Source organism: Bombina bombina, chromosome 5, assembly GCF_027579735.1.
Source record: "Bombina bombina isolate aBomBom1 chromosome 5, aBomBom1.pri, whole genome shotgun sequence".
NCBI lineage: Eukaryota > Metazoa > Chordata > Amphibia > Anura > Bombinatoridae > Bombina > Bombina bombina.
In genome coordinates, this window is record NC_069503.1 from 1,009,975,352 (window position 1) to 1,010,002,839 (window position 27,488).

Below are 27,488 nucleotides of genomic sequence, written 5' to 3' on the forward strand. Positions count from 1 at the left end.
AAAATTTATCAAATTCCTTAAATGACAGTTTCAGGAATGGGAAAAAATGCCAAAGAACAAGCTTCTAGCAACCAGAAGCAATAAAAAATGAGACTGAAATAATGTGGAGACAAAAGCGACGCCCATATTTTTTTCGCGCCAAATAAGACGCCCACATTATTTGGCGCCAAAAATGACGCCACATCCGGAACGCCGACATCTTTGGCGCAAAATAACGTCAAAAAATGACGCAACTTCCGGCGACAAGTATGACACCGGAAACGGAAATAGATTTTTTGCGCCAAAAAAGTCCGCGCCAAGAATGACGCAATAAAATGAAGCATTTTCAGCCCCCGCGAGCCTAACAGCCCACAGGGAAGAGTCAAATTTTTTGAAGGTAAGAAAAAATGATTAAATCAAATGCATTATCCCAAATATGAAACTGACTGTCTGAAAATAAGGAAAGTTGAACATTCTGAGTCAAGGCAAATAAATGTTTGAATACATATATTTAGAACTTTATAAACAAAGTGCCCAACCATAGCTTAGAGTGTCACAGAAAATAAGATTTACTTACCCCAGGACACTCATCTACATGTTTGTAGAAAGCCAAACCAGTACTGAAACGAGAATCAGCAGAGGTAATGGTATATATAAGAGTATATCGTCGATCTGAAAAGGGAGGTAAGAGATGAATCTCTACGACCGATAACAGAGAACCTATGAAATAGACCCCGTAGAAGGAGATCACTGCATTCAAATAGGCAATACTCTCCTCACATCCCTCTGACATTCACTGCACGCTGAGAGGAAAACCGGGCTCCAACTTGCTGCGGAGCGCATATCAACGTAGAATCTAGCACAAACTTACTTCACCACCTCCATCGGAGGCAAAGTTTGTAAAACTGAATTGTGGGTGTGGTGAGGGGTGTATTTATAGGCATTTTGAGGTTTGGGAAACTTTGCCCCTCCTGGTAGGAATGTATATCCCATACGTCACTAGCTCATGGACTCTTGCTAATTACATGAAAGAAATAGTAGTACAGTGAACTACTGTGTGTATGTATATGTGTGCGTATATATGTCTATATATCTTCCATAGAGCAGGCACTCTCACATAGTAGTCAGCGACCAGGGTGTCCAGCTTAGGATAAATATACTGCAAAATCCCCAAAGTAATTAAATGTGAAGCGGCACTCACTGGATTTGAGAAAGCAATAAATACTTTTATTTATTTATTTATTTAAACAATCCTGTGATGTTTTGGGGTCGTTAACCCCTTCCTTATACTGAGGAAAGGGTTAATGACCCCAAAACGTCACAAAACATTTGCAACAAACAAATAAATAAAAGTTACATTTTAGCTGTTCATCTGGTGCTCCAGATATCTTTTCTATGTTCTGTTTTGTTTGGGCCTCATAGCTCTGCATTTATCTAAAAGTGCTCCCTTCAAAAACTGCATGGGTAAGTACTTGAGAAAGGATCACCATCCGGCTTCCTCCAATCACGTCTTTAAACAAAACGTTTGCTTTCTAAACTTTGATGAATGAAAGTGCCCCTGTTTTTAATAGAATTTTTAAAAACCGGGCTCATTCATCAAAGTTTACCTTCACTTTAAATTCAGAATTGCTCTTTGTGTAATATACACTGGAGCAGGACAGATACCCTTAGCAGGGATAATGGTTTGTGGCTGATTTGCATGTGCAATGTGAAGTTTGTAGACTGGAACAGTTTTGTGATGTACCGTATTATAGAGGTACTGCACAGATGTATTTTCTGAAGATCTACCCTCTATTAAATTGTATATGATCACAGGGGGAACAGACATGTTAGACCATAAAAATAAAACTGTTCAGCTAACAATATGACATAGTAGATGAGGTTGAAAAAAAAAACAGAATTTATGCTTACCTGATAAATTACTTTCTCCAACGGTGTGTCCGGTCCACGGCGTCATCCTTACTTGTGGGATATTCTCTTCCCCAACAGGAAATGGCAAAGAGTCCCAGCAAAGCTGGTCACATGATCCCTCCTAGGCTCCGCCCACCCCAGTCATTCGACCGACGGACAGGAGGAAATATATATAGGAGAAACCATATGATACCGTGGTGACTGTAGTTAGAGAAAATAATTCATCAGACCTGATTAAAAAAAAAACAGGGCGGGCCGTGGACCGGACACACCGTTGGAGAAAGTAATTTATCAGGTAAGCATAAATTCTGTTTTCTCCAAAATTGGTGTGTCCGGTCCACGGCGTCATCCTTACTTGTGGGAACCAATACCAAAGCTTTAGGACACGGATGAAGGGAGGGAGCAAATCAGGTCACCTAAATGGAAGGCACCACGGCTTGCAAAACCTTTCTCCCAAAAATAGCCTCCGAAGAAGCAAAAGTATCAAATTTGTAAAATTTGGCAAAAGTGTGCAGTGAAGACCAAGTCGCTGCCTTACATATCTGGTCAACAGAAGCCTCGTTCTTGAAGGCCCATGTGGAAGCCACAGCCCTAGTGGAGTGAGCTGTGATTCTTTCAGGAGGCTGCCGTCCGGCAGTCTCATAAGCCAATCGGATAATGCTTTTAAGCCAAAAGGAAAGAGAGGTAGAAGTCGCTTTTTGACCTCTCCTTTTACCAGAATAAACAACAAACAAGGAAGATGTTTGTCTGAAATTTTTAGTAGCCTCTAAATAGAATTTTAGAGCACGGACTACGTCCAAATTGTGTAACAAACCTTCCTTCTTTGAAACTGGATTCGGACACAAAGAAGGTACAACTATCTCCTGGTTAATATTTTTGTTGGAAACAACTTTCGGAAGAAAACCAGGCTTAGTACGCAAAACCACCTTATCTGCATGGAACACCAGATAGGGCGGAGAACACTGCGGAGCAGATAACTCTGAAACTCTTCTAGCAGAAGAAATTGCAACCAAAAACAAAACTTTCCAAGATAATAACTTAATATCTATGGAATGTAAGGGTTCAAACGGAACCCCTTGAAGAACTGAAAGAACTAGATTTAGACTCCAGGGAGGAGTCAAAGGTCTGTAAACAGGCTTGATCCTAACCAGAGCCTGAACAAATGCTTGAACATCTGGCACAGCTGCCAGTCTTTTGTGAAGTAAAACAGATAAAGCAGAGATCTGTCCCTTCAGAGAACTTGCAGATAATCCTTTCTCCAAACCTTCTTGTAGAAAGGATAGACTCTTAGGAATTTTTATCTTGTTCCATGGGAATCCTTTAGATTCACACCAACAGATATATTTTTTCCATATTTTATGGTAAATTTTTCTAGTTACAGGCTTTCTAGCCTGAATCAGAGTATCTATTACAGAATCTGAAAACCCACGCTTTGATAAAATCAAGCGTTCAATCTCCAAGCCGTCAGTTGGAGGGAAACCAGATTCGGATGTTCGAATGGACCCTGAACAAGAAGGTCCTGTCTCAAAGGTAGCTTCCATGGTGGAGCCGATGACATATTCACCAGGTCTGCATACCAAGTCCTGCGTGGCCACGCAGGAGCTATCAAGATCACCGAGGCCCTCTCCTGATTGATCCTGGCTACCAGCCTGGGGATGAGAGGAAACGGTGGGAATACATAAGCTAGGTTGAAGGTCCAAGGTGCTACTAGTGCATCTACTAGAGTCGCCTTGGGATCCCTGGATCTGGACCCGTAGCAAGGAACCTTGAAGTTCTGACGAGACGCCATCAGATCCATGTCTGGAATGCCCCATAATTGAGTTATTTGGGCAAAGATTTCCGGATGGAGTTCCCACTCCCCCGGATGGAATGTCTGACGACTCAGAAAATCCGCTTCCCAATTTTCCACTCCTGGGATGTGGATCGCAGACAAGTGGCAGGAGTGATCCTCCGCCCATTGAATTATCTTGGTCACTTCTTTCATCGCCAGGGAACTCCTTGTTCCCCCCTGATGATTGATATATGCAACGGTCGTCATGTTGTCTGACTGAAACCTTATGAATTTGGCCTTTGCTAGTTGAGGCCAAGCTCTGAGAGCATTGAATATCGCTCTCAGTTCCAGAATGTTTATCGGGAGAAGAGACTCTTCCCGAAACCATAGACCCTGAGCTTTCAGGGATTCCCAGACCGCGCCCCAGCCCACTAGGCTGGCGTCGGTCGTGACAATGACCCACTCTGGTCTGCGGAAGCTCATTCCCTGTGACAGATTGTCCAGGGTCAGCCACCAATGGAGTGAATCTCTGGTCTTTTGATCTACTTGAATCGTCTGAGACAAGTCTGTATAATCCCCATTCCACTGTCTGAGCATGCACAGTTGTAATGGTCTTAGATGAATTCGTGCAAAAGGAACTATGTCCATTGTTGCAACCATCAATACTATTACTTCCATGCACTGCGCTATGGAAGGACGAGGAACAGAATGAAGTACTTGACAAGAGCTTAGAAGTTTTGATTTTCTGACCTCTGTCAGAAAAATCCTCATTTCTAAGGAATCTATTATTGTTCCCAAGAAGGGAACTCTTGTTGACGGGAACAGAGAACTTTTTTCTTTGTTCACCTTCCATCCGTGAGATCTGAGAAAGGCTAGGACGATGTCCGTATGAGCCTTTGCTTTTGACATGGACGACGCTTGAATCAGGATGTCGTCCAAGTAAGGTACTACTGCAATGCCCCTTGGTCTTAGAACCGCTAGAAGGGACCCTAGTACCTTTGTGAAAATCCTTGGAGCAGTGGCTAATCCGAATGGAAGTGCCACAAACTGGTAATGCTTGTCCAGAAAAGCGAACCTTAGGAACTGATGATGTTCCTTGTGGATAGGAATATGTAGGTACGCATCCTTTAAATCCACGGTAGTCATAAATTGATTTTCCTGGATAGTAGGTAGGATCGTTCGAATAGTTTCCATTTTGAACGATGGTACCCTGAGAAATTTGTTTAGGATCTTTAGATCCAAAATTGGTCTGAATGTTCCCTCTTTTTTGGGAACTATGAACAGATTGGAATAAAATCCCATTCCTTGTTCTCTTATTGGAACTGGATGTATCACTCCCATCTTTAACAGGTCTTCTACACAATGTAAGAATGCCTGTCTCTTTATTTGGTTTGAAGATAATTGAGACCTGTGGAACCTTCCCCTTGGGGGTAGTTCCTTGAATTCCAGGAGATAACCTTGAGAAACTATTTCTAGCGCCCAAGGATCCTGAACATCTCTTGCCCAAGCCTGAGCAAAGAGAGAAAGTCTGCCCCCCACTAGATCCGGTCCCGGATCGGGGGCTATCCCTTCATGCTGTTTTGGTAGCAGTGGTAGGCTTCTTGGCCTGCTTACCCTTGTTCCTGCCTTGCATTGGTTTCCAGGCTGGTTTGGGTTGTGAAGTATTACCCTCTTGCTTAGAGGATACAGAATTAGAGACTGGTCCGTTTCTGCGAAAGGGACGAAAATTAGGCTTATTTTTAGCCTTAAAAGACCTATCCTGTGGGAGGGCGTGGCCCTTTCCCCCAGTGATGTCTGAAATAATCTCTTTCAAATCAGGTCCAAATAATGTTTTACCTTTGAAAGGAATGTTAAGCAATTTTGTCTTGGAAGACACATCCGCTGACCAAGACTTTAGCCAAAGCGCTCTGCGCGCCACGATAGCAAACCCTGAATTTTTCGCCGCTAATCTAGCTAATTGCAAAGCGGCATCTAAAACAAAAGAGTTAGCCAATTTAAGTGCTTGAACTCTGTCCATAACCTCCTCATACGAAGATTCTTTACTGAGCGTTTTTTCTAGTTCCTCGAACCAGAAACACGCTGCCGTAGTGACAGGAACAATGCATGAAATTGGTTGTAGAAGGTAACCTTGCTGTACAAAAATCTTTTTAAGCAAACCCTCTAATTTCTTATCCATAGGATCTTTGAAAGCACAACTATCTTCGATAGGAATAGTAATGCGTTTGTTTAGAGTAGAAACCGCCCCCTCGACCTTGGGGACTGTCTGCCATAAGTCCTTTCTGGGGTCGACTATAGGAAATAATTTCTTAAATATAGGGGGGGGAACAAAAGGTATGCCGGGCCTTTCCCACTCTTTATTTACTATGTCCGCCACCCGCTTGGGTATAGGAAAAGCGTCGGGGGGCACCGGAACCTCTAGGAACTTGTCCATCTTACATAATTTCTCTGGAATGACCAAATTGTCACAATCATCCAGAGTAGATAACACCTCCTTAAGCAGTGCGCGGAGATGTTCTAATTTAAATGTCACAACATCAGGTTCAGCTTGATGAGAAATTTTTCCTGAATCTGAAATTTCTCCATCAGACAAAACCTCCCTCATGGCCCCTTGAGATTGGTGTGAGGGTATGTCAGAACAGTTATCATCAGCGTCCTCTTGCTCTTCAGTGTTTAAAACAGAGCAATCGCGCTTTCTCTGATAAGTAGGCATTTTGGATAAAAGATTTGCTATGGAGTTATCCATTACAGCCGTTAATTGTTGCATGGTAATAAGTATTGGCGCACTAGATGTACTAGGGGCCTCCTGTGTGGGCATAACTGGTGTAGACACAGTAGGGGATGATGTAGTATCATGTTTACTCCCCTCGTTTGAGGAATCATCTTGGGCAATATCATTATCTGTGGCATTACTGTCCTTACTTTGTTTGGACACTATGGCACAATTATCACATACATTTAAATGGGGAGACACATTGGCTTTCATACATATAGAACATAGCTTATCAGATGGTACAGACATGTTAAACAGGCTTAAACTTGTCAACAAAGCACAAAAAACGTTTTAAAATAAAACCGTTACTGTCACTTTAAATTTCAAACTGAAAACACTTTATTACTGAATATGTGAAAAAGTATGAAGGAATTGTTCAAAATTCACCAAAATTTCACCACAGTGTCTTAAAGAATTAAAAGTATTGCACATCAAATTTCAGAGCTTTAACCCTTAAATTAACGGAACCGGAGCCGTTTTTACATTTAACCCCTATACAGTCCCAGCTATATGCTTTGCTGAGACCTAACCAAGCCCAGAGGGGAATACGATACCAAATGACGCCTTCTATAAGCTTTTTCAGTGATTCTTAGCTCCTGACACATGCATCTGCATGCCTTGCTCTCCAAAAACAACTGCGCATTAATGGCACGAAAATGAGGCTCTGTCTATAACTAGAAAGGCCCCCATCTGAAAAAGGTGTCCAACACAGTGCCTGCCGTTTTTCTAAACGTTCCCCAAGATTATAATACCAATTATTAGTTAGAATCTGCATAATATGCCTAGTAAAGCAATCGTTTTAGCCCAGAAAAATGTCTACCAGTTTTGAAGCCCTTTTTGAAGCCCTTTATTCTTTTATGTTTAACTAAGAAAATGGCTTACCGGTCCCCATGAGGGGAAATGACAGCCTTCCAGCATTACATGGTCTTGTTAGAAATATGGCTAGTCATACCTTAAGCAGAAAAGTCTGCTAACTGTTTCCCCCAACTGAAGTTACTTCATCTCAACAGTCCTGTGTGGAAACAGCAATCGATTTTAGTTACTGTCTGCTAAAATCATCTTCCTCTTACAAACAGAAATCTTCATCCTTTTCTGTTTCAGAGTAAATAGTACATACCAGCACTATTTTAAAATAACAAACACTTGATAGAAGAATAAAACTACATTTAAACACCAAAAAACTCTTAACCATCTCCGTGGAGATGTTGCCTGTGCAACGGCAAAGAGAATGACTGGGGTGGGCGGAGCCTAGGAGGGATCATGTGACCAGCTTTGCTGGGACTCTTTGCCATTTCCTGTTGGGGAAGAGAATATCCCACAAGTAAGGATGACGCCGTGGACCGGACACACCAATGTTGGAGAAAAGACTGAAGTCCATCGAGTTCAAATTATACAAATCTAATATGCTTACAAAAAAGCTCCAGTTGAAGGGACACTGAACTCAAAAATTTTCTTTCGTGATTCAAATAGAGCATGCAATTTTAACCCCTTAATGACAACTGACGTACCAGGTACGTCATGCAAAAACTAACAGTTAATGACAATAGACAATCGCTTCCAGCAGCTCTGAGGGTATTGCAGTGATGCCTCGATATGGAGGCATCCTGCAATACCACTTTACAAGCCTCCAATGCAGAGAGAGCCACTCTGTGGCCCTCTCTGCACCGGTAGCGATGGTGCCGTTGTCCGGGTGTGAGGGAGTGTGTGCGTGCACGAGGCGGTGCATGTGCACGCATTAGCCACACTGACACCAATGAATGAGGGCAGAAAGGGAGAAAAAGGTAAAAAAAAAAATTAAATATAAAAGGATCTGGGAGGGGGTATTGTGGGGGGGCTGCTACACTACAGAAAGAGTTTTAAGTTAAAAATAAAATAAAAATACTTTGGTTTTTGGGGCCAAACTGGGTACTGGCAGACAGCTGCCAGTACCCAAGATGGCGGTAATTAGGTAGGGGAGAGGGTTAGAGAGCTGGAGGGGGGATCAGGGAGGTTGGGGCTAAGGCAGGGGTCCATCACAGCTAAAATATTATTATTATTTTTATTTAAATAAAAAAAAAACTTATTTAGTACTGGCAGACTTTCTGCCAGTACTTAAGATGGCGGGAACAATTGTGGGGTGGGGGAGGGAAGAGAGCTCTTTGGGAGGGATCAGGGGGTGGGATGTGTCAGGTGGGAGGCTGATCTCTAAAATTAACCCTGCAAGCTCCCTACAAGCTACCTAATTGAACCCCTTCACTGCTGGGCATAATTAACGTGTGGTGCGCAGCAGCATTTAACAGCCTTCTAATTACCAAAAAGCAACGCCAAAGCCATATAAGTCTGCTATTTCTGAACAAAGGGGATCCCAGAGAAGCTTTAACAAAAATTTCTGCCATAATAGCACAAGCTGTTTGTAAATAATTTCAGTGAGAAACCTAAAATTGTGAAAAATGTAAAGTTTTTTTTTTATTTGCTTGCATTTGACAGTGAAATGGTGGCATAAAATATACCAAAATGGGCCTAGATCAATACTTGGGGTTGTCTACTACACTAAAGCTAAAATTAACCCTACAAGCTCCCTAATTAACCCCTTCACTCCTGGGCATAAAACATGTGTGGTGCGCAGCAGCATTTAGCGGCCTTCTAATTACCAAAAAGCAACCCCAAAGCCATATAAGTCTGTTATTTCTGAAAAAGGGGATCCCAGAGAAGCATTTACAACTATTTGTGCCATAATTGCAGAAGCTGTTTGTAAATAATTTCAGTGGGAACCCTAAAGTTTGTGACAGATTTTGTGAAAAAGTGAACTTTTTTTTATCGCATTTAGCGGTGAAATGGTGGCATGAAATATACCAAAATGGGCCTAGATCAATACTTTGGGTTGTCTTCTAAAAAAAATATATACATGTCAAAGGATATTCAGGTATTCCTGACAGATATCAGGGTTCCAATGTAACTAGCGCTAATTTTGAAAAAAAGTGGTTTGGAAATAGCAAAGTGCTACTTGTATTTATTGCCCCATAAATTGCAAAAAAAGCAAAGAACGTGTAAACATTGGGTATTTCTAAACTCAAGACAAATTTTAGAAACTATTTAGCATGGGTGTTTTTTGGTGATTGTAGATGTGTAACAGATTTTGGGGGTCAAAGTTAGAAAAAGTGTGTTTTTTTTTCCATTTTTTCCTCATATTTTATTAATTTTTTTCTAGTAAATTATAAGACATGATGAAAATAATGGTATCTTTAGAAAGTCCCTTTGAGCTTAAATTAATCCCGTTAAAATGTGACCCATTTAACACAAGCAATCATTTTCCTGAATTCAGTTTCTAGCCAGAAATCCATTTTTAATTGTATCTAAGGTATTGGCATTCACTACCTCCTTTGGTAATGAGTACCACAATTTTATTGCTCTTACAGTGAAAAAGATTTCCGTTGCAGGAGATTAAATCTCCTTTTCTCCAGCCTTAAATTGTGACCTCTTGTCCCATATACAGAGCTTCTGCCATCTCTGTATATGGGCCTTGAATATATTTATATAAAGTAATCATGTCACCTTTCAAGCGTCTTTTTTGTAGAGAAGACAGACCCAGTAATGAACAACAAACATATTTTAAATGAGTAGCAAAAATGTCTACTACTATAGCCACTTTCTAAAATACTTCAGACACAGGGTTAAAAAATATAATGAGAAAAAAACTGAAATATTCACTATAAGCAATTTTAAGCCAAACTGAGCTCATACCACCACCCCCAGCAGTGCTTGTGCATGCCCTTTCACTCACTCAGAAAAATATAATTTATGTAAGAACTTACCTGATAAATGAATTTCTTTCATAGTGGCAAGAGTCCATGAGCTAGTGACGTATGGGATATACATTCCTATCAGGAGGGGGAAAAGTTTCCCAAACCTCAAAATGCCTAAAATTACACCACCTACCTCACTCATCCCTTAGTTTAAAGGGACACTGAACCCAATTTTTTTCTTTTGTGATTCAGATAGAGCATGAAATTTTAAGCAACTTTCTAATTTACTCCCATTATCAAATTGTCTTCATTCTTTTGGTATGTTTATTTGAAATGCAAGAATGTAAGTTTAGATGCCGGCCCATTTCTGGTGAACAACCTGGGATGTCCTTGCTGATTGGTGGATAAATTCATCCACCAATAAAAAAACTGCTATCCAGAGTACTGAACCAAAAAAAAAAAGCTTATATGCCTTCTTTTTCAAATAAAGATAGCAAGAGAAAAAAGAAAATTAATAGGAGCAAATTAGAAAGTTGCTTAAAATAGCATGCTCTATATAAATCACGAAAGAAAAAAATTGGGTTCAGTGTCCCTTTAACGTGTAACCAAGAAGTGAGGTGTAAAAGAGGTGTAAAAGAAAGAGAGAAAGAATACAAAAAGAGGAAATGGAAAAAATAAAGTGCTTTATACAAAAAATCATAACCACAAAAAAAAACAGAATTTATGCTTACCTGATAAATTACTTTCTCCAACGGTGTGTCCGGTCCACGGCGTCATCCTTACTTGTGGGAATATCTCTTCCCCAACAGGAAATGGCAAAGAGTCCCAGCAAAGCTGGCCATATAGTCCCTCCTAGGCTCCGCCCACCCCAGTCATTCGACCGACGGACAGGAGGAAAAATATAGGAGAAACCATATGGTACCGTGGTGACTGTAGTTAGAGAAAATAATTCATCAGACCTGATTAAAAAACCAGGGTGGGCCGTGGACCGGACACACCGTTGGAGAAAGTAATTTATCAGGTAAGCATAAATTCTGTTTTCTCCAACATTGGTGTGTCCGGTCCATGGCGTCATCCTTACTTGTGGGAACCAATACCAAAGCTTTAGGACACGGATGAAGGGAGGGAGCAAATCAGGTTACCTAAACGGAAGGCACCACGGCTTGCAAAAACTTTCTCCCAAAAATAGCCTCCGAAGAAGCAAAAGTATCAAATTTGTAAAATTTGGCAAAAGTGTGCAGTGAAGACCAAAGTCGCTGCCTTACATATCTGGTCAACAGAAGCCTCGTTCTTGAAGGCCCATGTGGAAGCCACAGCCCTAGTTGAGTGAGCTGTGATTCTTTCAGGAGGCTGCCGTCAGGCAGTCTCATAAGCCAATCGGATGATGCTTTTAAGCCAAAAGGAAAGAGAGATAGAAGTCGCTTTTTGACCTCTCCTTTTACCAGAATAGACAACAAACAAAGAAGATGTTTTTCTGAAATCTTTTGTAGCCTCTAAATAGAATTTTAGAGCACGGACTACGTCCAAATTGTGTAACAAACGTTCCTTCTTTGAAACTGGATTCAGACATAAAGAAGGTACAACTATCTCCTGGTTAATATTCTTGTTAGAAACAACCTTTGGAAGAAAACCAGGCTTAGTACGCAAAACCACCTTATCTGAATGGAACACCAGATAGGGCGGAGAACACTGCAGAGCAGATAACTCTGAAACTCTTCTAGCAGAAGAAATAGCAACCAAAAACAAAACTTTCCAAGATAGTAACTTAATATCTATGGAATGTAAAGGTTCAAACGGAACCCCTTGAAGAACTGAAAGAACTAGATTTAGACTCCAGGGAGGAGTCAAAGGTCTGTAAACAGGCTTGATCCTAACCAGAGCCTGAACAAATGCTTGAACATCTGGCACAGCTGCCAGTCTTTTGTGTAGTAAGACAGATAAAGCAGAGATCTGTCCCTTTAGAGAACTTGCAGATAATCCTTTCTCCAAACCTTCTTGTAGAAAGGAGAGAATCTTAGGAATTTTTATCTTATTCCATGGGAATCCTTTGGATTCACACCAACAGATATATCTTTTCCATATTTTATGGTAAATCTTTCTAGTTACCGGTTTTCTGGCCTGAACCAGAGTATCTATCACAGAATCTGAAAACCCACGCTTTGATAGAATCAAGCGTTCAATCTCCAAGCCGTCAGTTGGAGGGAAACCAGATTCGGATGTTCGAATGGACCCTGAACAAGAAGGTCCTGTCTCAAAGGTAGCTTCCATGGTGGAACCGATGACATATTCACCAGGTCTGCATACCAAGTCCTGCGTGGCCACGCAGGAGCTATCAAGATCACCGAGGCCCTCTCCTGTTTGATCCTGGCTACCAGCCTGGGAATGAGAGGAAACGGTGGAAATACATAAGCTAGGTTGAAGGTCCAAGGTGCTACTAGTGCATCTACTAGAGTCGCCTTGGGATCCCTGGATCTGGACCCGTAGCAAGGAACCTTGAAGTTCTGACGAGACGCCATCAGATCCATGTCCGGAATGCCCCATAATTGAGTTAGTTGGGCAAAGATCTCCGGGTGGAGTTCCCACTCCCCCGGATGGAATGTCTGACGACTCAGATAATCCGCTTCCCAGTTTTCCACACCTGGGATGTGGATCGCAGATAGGTGGCAGGAGTGATCCTCCGCCCATTGAATTATTTTGGTCACTTCTTTCATCGCCAGGGAACTCCTTGTTCCCCCCTGATGATTGATATACGCAACGGTCGTCATGTTGTCTGATTGGAATCTTATGAATCTGGCCTTTGCTAGCTGAGGCCAAGCCCTGAGAGCATTGAAGATCGCTCTTAGTTCCAGAATGTTTATCGGGAGAAGAGACTCTTCCCGAGACCATAGTCCCTGAGCTTTCAGGGATTCCCAGACCGCGCCCCAGCCCACTAGACTGGCGTCGGTCGTGACAATGACCCACTCTGGTCTGCGGAAGCTCATTCCCTGGGATAGATGGTCCAGGGTCAGCCACCAACGGAGTGAATCTCTGGTCTTCTGATCTACCTGAATCATTGGAGACAAGTCTGTATAGTCCCCATTCCACTGTTTGAGCATGCACAGTTGTAATGGTCTTAGATGAATTCGTGCAAAAGGAACTATGTCCATTGCTGCAACCATCAACCCTACTACTTCCATGCACTGTGCTATGGAAGGACGTGGAACAGAATGAAGAACTTGACAAGTGCTTAGAAGTTTTGACTTTCTGACCTCTGTCAGAAAAATCCTCATTTCTAAGGAATCTATTATTGTTCCCAAGAAGGGAACTCTTGTTGACGGAGACAGAGAACTTTTTTCTATGTTCACCTTCCATCCGTGTGATCTGAGAAAGGCCAGAACGATGTCTGTATGAGCCTTTGCTTTTGACAGGGACGACGCTTGTATTAGAATGTCGTCCAAGTATGGTACTACTGCAATGTCCCTCGGTCTTAGAACCGCTAGAAGGGACCCTAGTACCTTTGTGAAAATCCTTGGAGCAGTGGCTAACCCGAATGGGAGGGCCACAAACTGGTAATGTTTGTCCAGAAAGGCGAACCTTAGGAACTGATGATGTTCTTTGTGGATAGGAATATGTAGGTACGCATCCTTTAGATCCACGGTAGTCATAAATTGACCTTCCTGGATAGTGGGTAGAATCGTTCGAATGGTTTCCATCTTGAACAATGGTACCCTGAGAAATTTGTTTAGGATCTTCAAATCCAAAATTGGTCTGAAAGTTCCCTCTTTTTTGGAAACTACGAACAGATTTGAATAAAATCCCATTCCTTGTTCCTTTATTGGAACTGGGTGTATCACTCCCATCTTTAACAGGTCTTCTACACAATGTAAGAACGTCTGTCTCTTTATTTGGTTTAAGGATAAGTGAGACATGTGGAACCTTCCCCTTGGGGGTAGTTCCCTGAATTCCAGAAGATAACCCTGAGAAACTATTTCTAGTGCCCAGGGATCCTGAACATCTCTTGCCCAAGCCTGAGCAAAGAGAGAGAGTCTGCCCCCTACTAGATCCGGTCCCGGATCGGGGGCTACTCCTTCATGCTGTTTTGTTAGCAGCAGCAGGCTTCTTGGCCTGCTTACCCTTGTTCCAGCCTTGCATCGGTTTCCAGGCTGGTTTGGGTTGTGAGGCATTACCCTCTTGCTTAGAGGATGCAGAATTAGAGGCCGGTCCGTTCCTGAAATTGCGAAAGGAACGAAAATTAGACTTATTCTTGGCCTTGAAAGGCCTATCTTGTGGAAGGGCGTGGCCCTTTCCCCCAGTGATGTCTGAGATAATCTCTTTCAATTCTGGTCCAAATAGAGTTTTACCTTTGAAAGGGATGTTAAGCAATTTTGTCTTGGATGACACATCCGCTGACCAAGACTTTAGCCAAAGCGCTCTGCGCGCCACGATTGCAAACCCTGAATTTTTCGCCGCTAATCTAGATAATTGCAAAGCGGCATCTAAAATAAAAGAGTTAGCCAACTTAAGTGCGTGAACTCTGTCCATAACCTCCTCATATGGAGTCTCTCTACTGAGCGACTTTTCTAGTTCCTCGAACCAGAACCACGCTGCTGTAGTGACAGGAACAATGCACGAAATGGGTTGTAGAAGGTAACCTTGCTGTACAAAAATCTTTTTAAGCAAACCCTCCAATTTTTTATCCATAGGATCTTTGAAAGCACAACTATCCTCGATAGGAATAGTAGTGCGCTTGTTTAGAGTAGAAACTGCCCCCTCGACCTTAGGGACTGTCTGCCATAAGTCCTTTCTGGGGTCGACCATAGGAAATAATTTCTTAAATATAGGGGGGGGGACAAAAGGTATGCCGGGCTTTTCCCACTCCTTATTCACTAAGTCCGCCACCCGCTTGGGTATAGGAAAAGCGTCGGGGTGCACCGGAACCTCTAGGAACTTGTCCATCTTACATAATTTCTCTGGAATGACCAAGTTGTCACAATCATCCAGAGTAGATAACACCTCTTTAAGCAGTGCGCGGAGATGTTCTAATTTAAATGTCACAACATCAGGTTCAGCTTGTTGAGAAATTTTTCCTAAATCTGAAATTTCCCCATCTGACAAAACCTCCCTCATGGCCACTTCAGATTGGTGTGAGGGTATGACAGAACAATTATCATCAGCGCCCTCCTGCTCTTCAGTGTTTAAAACAGAGCAATCGCGCTTTCTCTGATATGTAGGCATTTTGGATAAAATATTTGCTATGGAGTTATCCATTACAACCGTCAATTGTTGCATGGTAATAAGCATTGGCGCGCTAGATGTACTAGGGGCCTCCTGCGTGGGCAAAACTGGTGTAGACACAGTAGGGGATGATGTAGTATCATGTTTACTCCCCTCATCTGAGGAATCATCTTGGGCAATTTCATTATCTGTGGCAGTACTGTCCTTACTTTGTTTGGACGCTATGGCACAATTATCACACAAATTTAAATGGGGAGACACATTGGCTTTCATACATATAGAACATAGCTTATCCGAAGGCACAGACATGTTAAACAGGCTTAAACTTGTCAATAAAGCACAAAAAACGTTTTAAAATAAAACCGTTACTGTCTCTTTAAATTTTAAACAGAAAACACTTTATTACTGAATATGTGAAAAAGTATGAAGGAATTGTTCAAAAATTACCAAAATTTCACCACAGTGTCTTAAATTAAGAGTATTGCACACCAATTTTCAGAGCTTTAACCCTTAAAATAACGGAACCGGAGCCGTTTACAAATTTAACCCCTATACAGTCCCAGCTATAGCCTTTGCTGTGATCTAACCAAGCCCAGAGGGGAATACGATACCAAGTGACGCCTTCTAGAAACTTTTCCAGCTACTTTCGGATCCTCACACATGCATCTGCATGTCTTGCTCTCAAAAACAACTGCGCAGTAATGGCGCGAAAATGAGGCACAGCCTACAACTGGGAAGGCCCTCCCTGACTGGAAAAGGTGTCTAACATAGTGCCTGCCGTTAAAAAACGTTCCCCAAGTTTATAAATGTGAATTATCAGCATAAACATGTATAAAATGCCCAAATAAAGCAATCGATTTAGCCCATAAAAGTGTCTACCAGTTTTATAGCCCATATTAAGCCCTTTATTCTGTTTGCTTGACTAAGAAAATGGCTTACCGGTCCCCATGAGGGGAAATGACAGCCTTCCAGCATTACATGGTCTTGTTAGAAATATGGCTAGTCATACCTTAAGCAGAAAAGTCTGCTAACTGTTTCCCCCAACTGAAGTTACTTCATCTCAACAGTCCTATGTGGAAACAGCAATCAATTTTAGTTACTGTCTGCTAAAATCATCCTCCTCTCACAAACAGAAATCTTCATCCTTTTCTGTTTCAGAGTAAATAGTACATACCAGCACTATTTTAAAATAACAAACACTTGATAGAAGAATAAAAAACTACATTTAAACACCAAAAAACTCTTAACCATCTCCGTGGAGATGTTGCCTGTGCAACGGCAAAGAGAATGACTGGGGTGGGCGGAGCCTAGGAGGGACTATATGGCCAGCTTTGCTGGGACTCTTTGCCATTTCCTGTTGGGGAAGAGATATTCCCACAAGTAAGGATGACGCCGTGGACCGGACACACCAATGTTGGAGAAATAGGGTGTGCCTCATGGACTCTTGCCACTATGGAAGAAATGAATCAGATAAGTTCTTACATAAATTATATTTTCTTTCATGTAAGTGACAAGAGTCCATGAGCTAGTGACGTATGGGATATAATACCCAAGATGTGGAAAACTACGAGTCACTAGAGAGGGAGGGATACAATAACAGCTAAAACTGTGAATCAAAAGTTTCAACCAAGATGCCAAATAAATGGCAGAGGCTTTCTGACCTTTCCTGGAGCCAGAAAAAAAATAACAAATAGACAGGAATTTTTTCTGATATCTTTAGTAGCCTCAAAATAATATTTCAAAGCTCTTACCACATCCAAAGAATGTAAAGACCTTTCAAGAGTTTTCTTAGGATTAGGACACAAGGAAGGAACAACAATTTCCCTATTAATGTTGTTAGAATTCACAACTTTAGGCAAAAATGTAAATGAAGTCCGCAAAACAGCTTTATCTTGATGAAAAATCAGTTAAAGGGACAGTAAACCATAAAAATAATGTTATATAATTCTGCACATAGTGCAGAATTATATAACATTATATTAGCGCAATCTGTATAAAACATCATTTCCCCTTTGAATTTTAAAAAATAACTGCTGTTTTACAGACCCGCTCTCTGTGATCTTCTGAGCGGGTCTGTCTTTTTCAAACAGCGCATCGGGCCAGCTGTATAGTCACAGCCCGGCCCGACCGCGCCATAGCACTAAGTGCAGCTCGCTCCTGCTGTCTGACAGAGCAGGAGCGAGCTGCACTTAGTGCTATGGCGCGGTCGGGCCGGGCTGTGACTATACAGCTGGCCCGATGCGCTGTTTGAAAAAGACAGACCCGCGCAGAAGATCACAGAGAGCGGGTCTGTAAAACAGCAGTTATTTTTTAAAATTCAAAGGGGAAATGATGTTTTATACAGATTGCGCTAATATAATGTTATATAATTCTGCACTATGTGCAGAATTATATAACATTATTTTTATGGTTTACTGTCCCTTTAAGGAGATTCACAAGAGAGAGCAGACAATTCAGAAACTCTTCTAGCAGAAAAGATAGCCAAAAGAAATAACACTTTCCAAGAAAGTAGTTTAATATCCAAAGAATGCATAGCCTCAAAAGGAGGAGCCTGCAAAATCTTCAAAACCAAATTGAGACTCCAAGGAAGAGAAATAGGTTTGATACGAATCAAAGCCTGAACAAAACAGTGAATATCAGGAAGTTTAGCAATCTTTCTATGAAATAAGACAGAAAGAGCAGAAATGTGTCCTTTAAAAGTATTTGCAGACAAAACTTTATCCAAACTATCCTGAAGAAACTAAAATCCTAGGAATTCTGAAAGAAAGCCAAGAGTAATTATGAGTGGAACACCATGAAATATATGTTACCCAAAGCCGATGATAAATTTTCCTAGAAACAGACTTAGGAGCCTGTATCATAGTGCTAATCACTGAGTCAGAAAAACCTCTATGACTAAGCACTAAGCATTCAATTTCCATGGCTTTTAAATTTAGAGATCCTGGTGGAAAAACGGCCCTTGAGACAGAAGGTCTGGCCTTAAAGGAAGTGGCCACGGCTGACAACTTGACATCCGGACAAGATCCGCATACCAAAACCTGTGAGGCCATGCTGGTGCTATCAGAAACACATAAGACTGTTCCATTATTATCTTGGAGATCCCCCTTGGAAGTAGAACCAGAGGTGGAAAAATATAAGCAGGTTGGTAAAACCAAGGAACTGCTAAGGCATCCACCATCTCCGACTGAGGATCCCTTGATTTCAAAAGGTATCTGGGAAGCTTCTTGTTTAGACGAGAGGCCGTTAGATCTATTTCTGGAAGACCCCACATCTGTACAAGATGAAAAAACATCTGGATGGAGAGACCACTCCCCTGGATGTAAAGTCTGACGGCTGAGATAATCCGCTTCCCACAATTGTCTACACCTGGGATATGAATCCCAGAAATCAGACAAGAGTTGGATTCCGCCCAAGAAAGTATCCAAGATACTTCTTTCATTGCTAAAGGACTGCAAGTCCCCCCTTGATTGACATATGCCTCTGTTGTGATATTGTCTGTTTGAAAACGAATGTAAAGTTCTCTCTTCAATAGAGGCCATGTCTGAATAGCTCTGAAAATAGCACTGAGTTCTAAAATATTGATTGGTAACCTCACCTCTTAGGGTTTCCAAACAACTTGTGCTGTCAGAGAACCCCAGACAGCTCCCCAACCTGTAAGACTTGCATCTGTTGTGATCACAGTCCAGGAAGGACGAACAAATTTAGGCCCCTTGAACAATAAGGTGATAGTCTAACCACCAAGTCAGAGAGAGTTGAGTGTTGGGATTTAAGTATATCAGTTGTGATATCTGAGTATAATTCCTGCACCATTGGTGCAACATGCAAAGCTGTAGAGGTCTCATATGAAAATGAGCAAAGGGGATCACATCCAATGCTGCAGTCATGATACCAAAAACTTTCATGCACATAGCCACTGAAGGGAATAATAGAGACTGAAGGTTTAGACAAGCTAAAACCAACTTCATTTGTCTCTTGTCTGTCAGAGAGAGTCATGAACACTGAATCTATCTGGAAACCTAAAAAGATGACCCTTGTCTGAGGAATCAAGAAACTCTTTTGTAAATTGATCCTCCATCCATGATCTTGAAGAAACCACACTAGTCGTTTCGTGTGAGATTCTGCTAAATGAAAAGATTGAACTAGTACCAAGATATCTCCCAAATAAGGAAACACTGCAATATCCTGCTCTCTGATGATTACAGATATGGCACTGAGAACCTTTGAAAACATTCTCGGAGCTGTCGCTAGGCCAAATGGAAGAGCAACAAATTGGTAATGCTTGTCTAGAAAAGAGAATCTCAGAAATCGGTAGTGGTCTGGATGAATCGGAATGTGAAGATAAGCGTCCTATAAGTCTATTGTGGACATGAAATGACCTTGCTGAACAAAAGGCAGAAAAGTCCTTATAGTCACAATATTGAAAGTTGGGACTCTTACAAAACGATTTAAAAATTTCAGATCCGGAATTTGTCTGAACGAATCTTCTTTCTTTGGGACAATGAATAGATTTGAATAAAACCCCAAATCCCGTTCCTGCAGAGGAACTGGATCAATCACCCCTGAAAGCTCTAGGTCTGAAACGCATTTCCGAAAAGCCTGAGCCTTCACAGGGTTTGTTGGAACATGAGAAAGAATCTTCTCATGGGAGGTGTGATTTTGAAACCTATTTGATAACCTTGAGAAACAATATTCTGAATCCACCGATTTTGAACAGAAACTGTCCAAATGTAGAACTGGTTTGAGGGCCGCACCTTCATGCAGTCTTAGGGGCTAGATTTTTTTTTTTTTTTTTTTTTTTTTTTTTTTTTTATTGAGGTTAAGATCACAATACAACATATATGTGATACATTGAAAAAGAATGCATAGGTACAAAAAAAGAAATATTCACAATATACACATGATGCAAAAGAACATTATTTTTGTTGCATCACAAAAAAAGAACAAAAGCAAGAAACAAAAATAGTCTCAACCTCATTTTTCTATTTTTTCTTTTTCTCTAGCTTCAGGATATTCAAAATTATATAATGCTATAGTGCTTATTCCTCTTCAGAAAATGTTAATGTGAATTGAACTTTCAGATGCAACGTATACTATAATTTACATTATTTTGTCATGCTATATCTTATCTTTTAAATAACAGTCTTAACAATAATTAAGTTTTACCCTTTTCTTCCCTTTCCGTCTTAGGTCAATTATTCACAAAAACAAAAAAAAAAAACACAGAAAAAAAAAAAAAAAAAAAAAAAAAAAAGAATCAACCAACCTAACATACCTAATCCACTAGGGGAAAGAGGACTTAAACAACCAGACAACACTGAACATAGTAACACTAAAACACAACATGTAATTATCCCAAAAAAAAAAAAAAAAAAAAAAAAAAAGAGAAAGAGGGGGGGATGGGAGATGAGCAGAGAAGACTACCATAGTCCCATCAATACTAGTTCTGAGTTCCTAAATGGGTATATCATATGTTCTCTTTCATTTAGTGGAAATATCTTAATAAAAGCTGTCCATTTTTTAAAGAAACCTTCAATATCATTCTCTTCTTCTATATTAGTGTCTCTTTGCTCTATTATATATTGTTTTTTTAGGCAGTTTTTGAGCTCATTTATACTGGGGCTAGCCCTTCCTTTCCATTTTTTGAAGATTAAATATCTTGCCGCTAGAATAATCATATTGATTATTTTATTATGCTTCCGAAGATCTTTCGTTGCTTCCCATAAAAAGATTACAGAGATTATGTCCAACCTCAGAGGAGAGATTTTTAAAACTTGATTAATCCAGTATTCTATCTTAGCCCAAAAATGTTTAATCTTGGGGCATTCCCAGATCATATGGATAAGATCTGCTGATTGTAATGAGCATTTTGGGCATGTACAAAAATTAATATTCCCACATCTTGTCCCTTTTTTTGGAGTGTAGTAGGTCCTATACAATAACTTAATGTGGGATTCTCTCCATGTGGCTGATAAAGTAATTTGTGATACTTTTAAAATAGAAGCCTGGATTTTATTTGAATTTATAGGATGTTGAGTTATCATAGAATCCCATGCAACTGCTAAGTTTCCTAGATTCATCTCCCCTTTATTAGATATCAATAATTGATAGCATGGTGAAATTGACATAAACCCATTTTTAGCTAATACAAGCCAATTCTCCAGCTTTCCCCAGGACCAGTTCCAACCAGATTCATTTATTATCTTAGTTATGAAGTGTCTAATTTGTAAATATGCAAAGAATTCTTTATTGCTGAGGCTGAATTCTCTTTTTAAACTTTCGAATGTTTTAATGCAGTGGCCGTTCCAGTCTATTATCTGAGAAATGTTATTCAGACCTAATGTGTGCCATTTTTGGAAGGGTGCCGATTGTATTCCCGCTTGAAATTTAGGGTTCCCTTTAATTGGCATATAATTCGAGACACTTCCTTTAATAGATAATAACTTGCATATCTTTCTCCATGCCTGTAGTGGATATATTAATGTTTTGAATATCTTAATTTCCTGGGGGATTGTCTTAGGGCTACAGTGTATTAAGGCTGTGGGAAGGTATGGTAGACTTACATTTTTTTCAAGTTCATTATTTGTTACATAATCTTTATTTAGAATCCAATCTATAACTATTCGGGCCAGTGAGGCCAGATTGTAGAATTGTATATTTGGCAGTGCAAGTCCGCCGTACTTCTTAGGAAGTGAAAGTTTCATTAACGAAATTCTGGGTTTTTTGCTCTGCCATATAAAAATTCTCATCATACTATTAATTTTTTCAATATCTTTCCTTCTGAGGATTATTGGAGTATTCTGTAAGATGAATAATAACTTTGGGAGCAAGATCATTTTAAATGCGGCAATGCGACCTGAAATCGAGAGTGGGAGATTCTGCCATAATTTCAAACTCACCTCAATCTCTCTCAGTACTGGTTTTACATTAAGATCATAACATTTGTCTAAATCGGAAGTGATCATTATCCCCAAGTATCTAAATGATTCTGAGACTCTAAAAGGAATTTCCATCGAAGAATCAGGATTCCTTCTAATCCATAATAATTCAGATTTTAACGCATTAATCCTATAACCCGAGAAGGATCCGAATTGTTCTATAATTGAAATAAGTATGGGTATATTGTTTTGCGTGTTAGAGATATATAGCAGGATGTCATCCGCGTATAACGCAATTTTAAGCTCTGTTCTACCTATCTTTATTCCTTCCATTTGTGTTCTTATTGCTATTGCCAAGGGTTCAATTGAAATGTTAAAGAGGAGAGGGGAGAGGGGGCATCCCTGGCGTGTTCCCCTTTCCAGTGATATTTCCGAAGATAGTGTATTATTAACAATTAACCTCGTGAATGACTTTTTATATAAATTCTCCACAAATTTATGGAAATGTCCTCTGAACCCAAACCTATAGAGAGACGAGAGCAAATGATCCTGATGAATTGAATCAAATGCTTTTTCTGCATCAATTGAAACAATTGCTAAATCTGGGGAGTCCCCCTCTCTCCTCTGCCCCGCCAAATCAGTAGATTTAAAATAATCTATAGTGACTAATACTTCCCTGATCTTTGCTGTTAGATTTCGTTTCTGCAAAAATCCTGCTTGGTCTTTATGTATTATTTCCGGAAGTACCAATTGCAATCTCTTGGCTAAAATGGAGGTCAGGATCTTATAATCGGAATTTAATAATGCTATGGGCCTATAAGATTCCTTTTTTGTCGGATCCTTCCCGGGTTTAAGAATCAGTGTAGTGTGAGATGCACAAAACTGAGGCGAGACCACCTTTCCATCAATAAACATGTGGTTAAAAAGCTTACTTAGCGGTGAAACAACGAATGGTGCAAGGATTTTGTAAAATTCATTTGGTAATGCATCTGGACCAGGTGCCTTATTTGATGGAAGCTCCTGAATAGTCTTTAGAATTTCTTCCTGAGAAATTGGGGAGTTAACCATTAGCATTTTTTCACCGTCAAGTACAGGGTGGACAATTTTGCTCCAGAATTCATCTGATTTAACTTTGTCTGAATCCCTTAGAGAGTAAATTTTTGAAAAATATTCTGAGAAAATGTTGGCAATATCATCTATATTTATATGGGTTTTCTGCTTATGCAGAAGCTTATCTATTAATGGGGATCTTTTCTCTCTTTTTAACAGATTGGCCAATAACTTTCCAGCCTTATTGCCATAGCGATAAAGTCTTGCCTGAAGTTTAAGCTCCTTCTGAGTCTCTCTATAGGTTAGAAATGAGTCTCTTTCGTTTTTTGCTCCAATGTATCTGATCCAACTTCCCGGGGAGTTATCAAGCAAGTAGCGATTATATGAGTTAATTACAGCTTTTGTCACTTCTGATTCTCTAATTCTTAGTGTTTTATTTCTATTAGCAATATATGAAATCATTTCCCCCCTAAGAACTGCCTTTGCAGCCTCCCAGAAAATATCTGGGCGATCAACATAAGTCTTGTTAAATTCAGCATACTCTTCATATTTGCTTTTTAACCAGTTTTTAAATTTTACATCATTCGTCAGCCATGTGGGGAAGAAGAAGCGAGAGGATCCTAGTTTGAAATCATTATATTGAATTTCTATTGTAATAGGGCTATGATCTGATATACAAATAGGGAGTATTTTGGCTATAATTTTCATTTTACATAGTCTTTCATCAATAAGGAACAAGTCTATTCTAGATAGAGTCTTATGAGCTCGAGACAAACAGGTGAAATCTCTTAGATCTGGGTTCTGGAGTCTCCATATGTCCCTGACTAACAAATTTTTGGAAATTTTCTTAAACATTTTAGTTTCTAGGCTGTCTCGCTTATTCCTCCCCACAGTAGGCTTCTGTCTAAGTCTATCCAAGGGTTGGTGTGGGGCCATATTGAAATCCCCGCCTAGAATTAGGTATCCTGTAGATTCAGAAATTATTTTTGATTGCAGAGTATCCCAGAACATTGGATCAAACACATTGGGAGCGTATAGATTACAAAGTGTATATAGGATTCCTTCTATCTTTAATTTTAAAATTATATATCTCCCTTCTGGGTCTGAGATACTGTGCAAAGTTTCATATTTAATTTTTTTTTTTTTATAAGGCTTGGATTTATTCCAATTCAGAGATGGTCTCCAATTAGAGCCAGAGGCCTTAGGGGGAGGAGAGGTATTTTGTTCTCTATTCTGAAGAAAGGAACGAAAACGATTGGCAGCTTTATATTTACCCTTAGATTTCTTATTTTGGGGCAGAAAAACTCCCTTTCACCCAGTGATAGTGGAAATAGAATCCAATTGGGAACCAAATAAATTACTACCCTGAAATGATAAAGATAGTAATCTAGATTTAGACACCATATCATCACACCAAGATTTAAGCCATAAAGCTCTTCTAGTAAGAATAGATAAACACATAGATTTAATATCAATCTTAATGACATCAAATAGAGCATCACAAAGGCTAGATAAATCAGGATCTATTAACTGTTGAGCTAAACTGTCCAACCAAAAAGTTGAAGCAGCAGCAACATCAGCCATAGAAATGGCAGGTCTAAGAATATAGCCAGTATGTAAAATAAAATTTATGCCTACCTGATAAATTTATTTCTTTTTTGACACGATGAGTCCACGGATCATCTTAATTACTAATGGGATATTCACCTCCTGGTCAGCAGGAGGAGGCAAAGAGCACCACAGCAGAGCTGTTAAAATAGCTCCTCCCTTCCCTTCCACTCAAGTCATTCGACTGAAGTTAAGGAAAGAAAGGAAAAACCAAGGTGCAGAGTGTCTGAAGTTTACAATAACCCACAACCTGTCTTACAAGAACAGGGCGGGCCGTGGACTCATCGTGTTAAAAAAGAAATAAATTTATCAGGTAAGCATAAATTTTCTTTTCTTTAAGACACGATGAGTCCACGGATCATCTTAATTACTAATGGGATCCAATCCCCAAGCTAGAGCACACAGATGATACGGGAGGGACAAGACAGGGAACCTAAATGGAAGATACCACTGCTTGAAGAACCTCTCTCCCAAAAGCGGCCTCAGCCGAGGAAAAAAAAAAAGTGTCAAAATTTTTAAAACTTTTGAAATCCTAATTTAGTACATAAAAACTACCTTATCTGAATGGAAAATAAGGTAAGGAGAGTCGTACTGCAATGCTTAGAGCTCTGACACTCTACTAGTCGAAGAAATAGCAACAAGAAATAAAACTTTCCACGATAACTTAAAATCTAAGGAATGCATAGGCTCAAACGGAACCCCTTGAAGAACTTTGAGAACTAAATAAAAACTCCATGGAGGAGTAACTGGTTTGAACACAGGCCTGATCCTGACCAAGGCCTGACAAAATGATTGTACATCTGGGACATCCGCCAGACGTTTGTGTAACAAAATAGATAAGGCCGAGATTTGACCCTTTAGGGAGCTTATCGATAAACCTCTCTCCAAACCACCTTGGAGAAAAGACAAAAGTCTAGGAATCCTAAATTCACACCAATAGAGATATTTACGCCAAATGTTATGGTAAATCCTTCAAGTAACAGGCTTGCAAGCCTGAATCATGGTCTCTATGACCTAGTCAGAAAAAGAAAAAAGGGAACCTTGAAGTAGAAAGTCCTTCCACAATGGAAGTTTCTGAAGAAGAAGATCTGATATGCCCACCAGGACTGCATACCAAAGGATGAAGTAGGGAAGCAAGACAGAAATTCCAAGGTACCGCAGAGCGTCTATCAGTACAGCCTGAGGATTCCTTGACCTCAACCCGTACCTCGGAAACATGGTATTCTGTCAAGAAGCCATGAGATTCAATTGCAGCTGACCCCCACTTCAGGAATGTCGGTTACTGACAGATAGCAATTGTGGAACTCCGCCCACTCAATGATCTTGGCTACCTCTGTCATGGCCAAGAAAACTGAGTTCCTGACAGATGATGTAAGCCATTGAGGTTATACTGCCCTACTGTAACCTGATGACTCAGGCCGAAGCCAACTGAGGCCATGCTAGGAGAGGAAGAAAATTGCTCTCAATTCCAGAAAGTTTATGGGTAGAACAGACTCCGACCAGGTTCATGTTCCCTGCTCTTAGAGAGCCCCGAACTACTCCAGAGCCCAAAAGGCTGGCATCTGTTGACACAATCACCCAGGAAAAACTGTGAAAACAAGTTCCCTGGAAAAAAAGACCAAAGTACAGAATCCCTTGTCTCCTGCTCTGCCTAATCTCCATTCCCCTACCTGCTGCAGACTGGGGAGGAAGCAAGAGAACGGCATGATGTCCATTAATGCTACCATCAGCCCAATTACCTCCATACACTGAGCCCCTGATGGCTGAGGAGAGGACTGAAGTGCTAGGCAAGAATTGAAAATCCTAGATTTCCTGGCTACTGTCCGACTTCATAGACGAGGAGACTACTATAATTTTGAAATAAGGAACTCTTTGCCAAATTCACCTGCCATCCATGAGACCGCAGAAAAAATAATCACATTTCCTTGCGTGATATTGTTTGATGAAAGGAAGGCGCCTGAACCAGAATTTTGTCCAGAGAAGGTGCCGCAGCAATGCCCCACATTCAGAGCACCCCTGCAGGGATCCCAGAACCATTGAGAAAATTCTGGGAGCTGTGGCAAGGTTGAAGAACGAGCCACGAACTAGAAGAGTTTGTCTACAAAGGCAAACTTTAGAAATTTGTAAATTCCTAGTGGATGGAAAAGAATGGAATGGTAGATTCCATCGTAAAAGACGCCACCCTGAGAAAGTTGTTTAGACTCTTAATATCTAAAATTGTACTGAAGATTCCCTCCTACTGGGGAACCCCGAACAGATTGGACTATAATCCAAGATTTAGTCCCTGCCTTGGACCAGGAACTATCACTCCCAGGTCGGAGAGGCTCTGTAGACAGTGCAAGAACGCCTCTCCTTTTGTCCGGTCTGCAGAGAATCTTGAAGGCAGAAACCAGTCCCTGGGAGGAAATGTACTGAACTATAGTTTGTATCCCTCGGACACAATGACTACTGCCCAGGGATCTTGCACCTTTCGAACCCAAGCCTGAGCGAAGAAAATCTGCCCCTCCAAGATCATTCCGGATCGGGTGCAGGTCCTTTATGTTGTCTTCGATTTAACAGCAGGCTTCTTGGATTGCTTCCCCTATTCC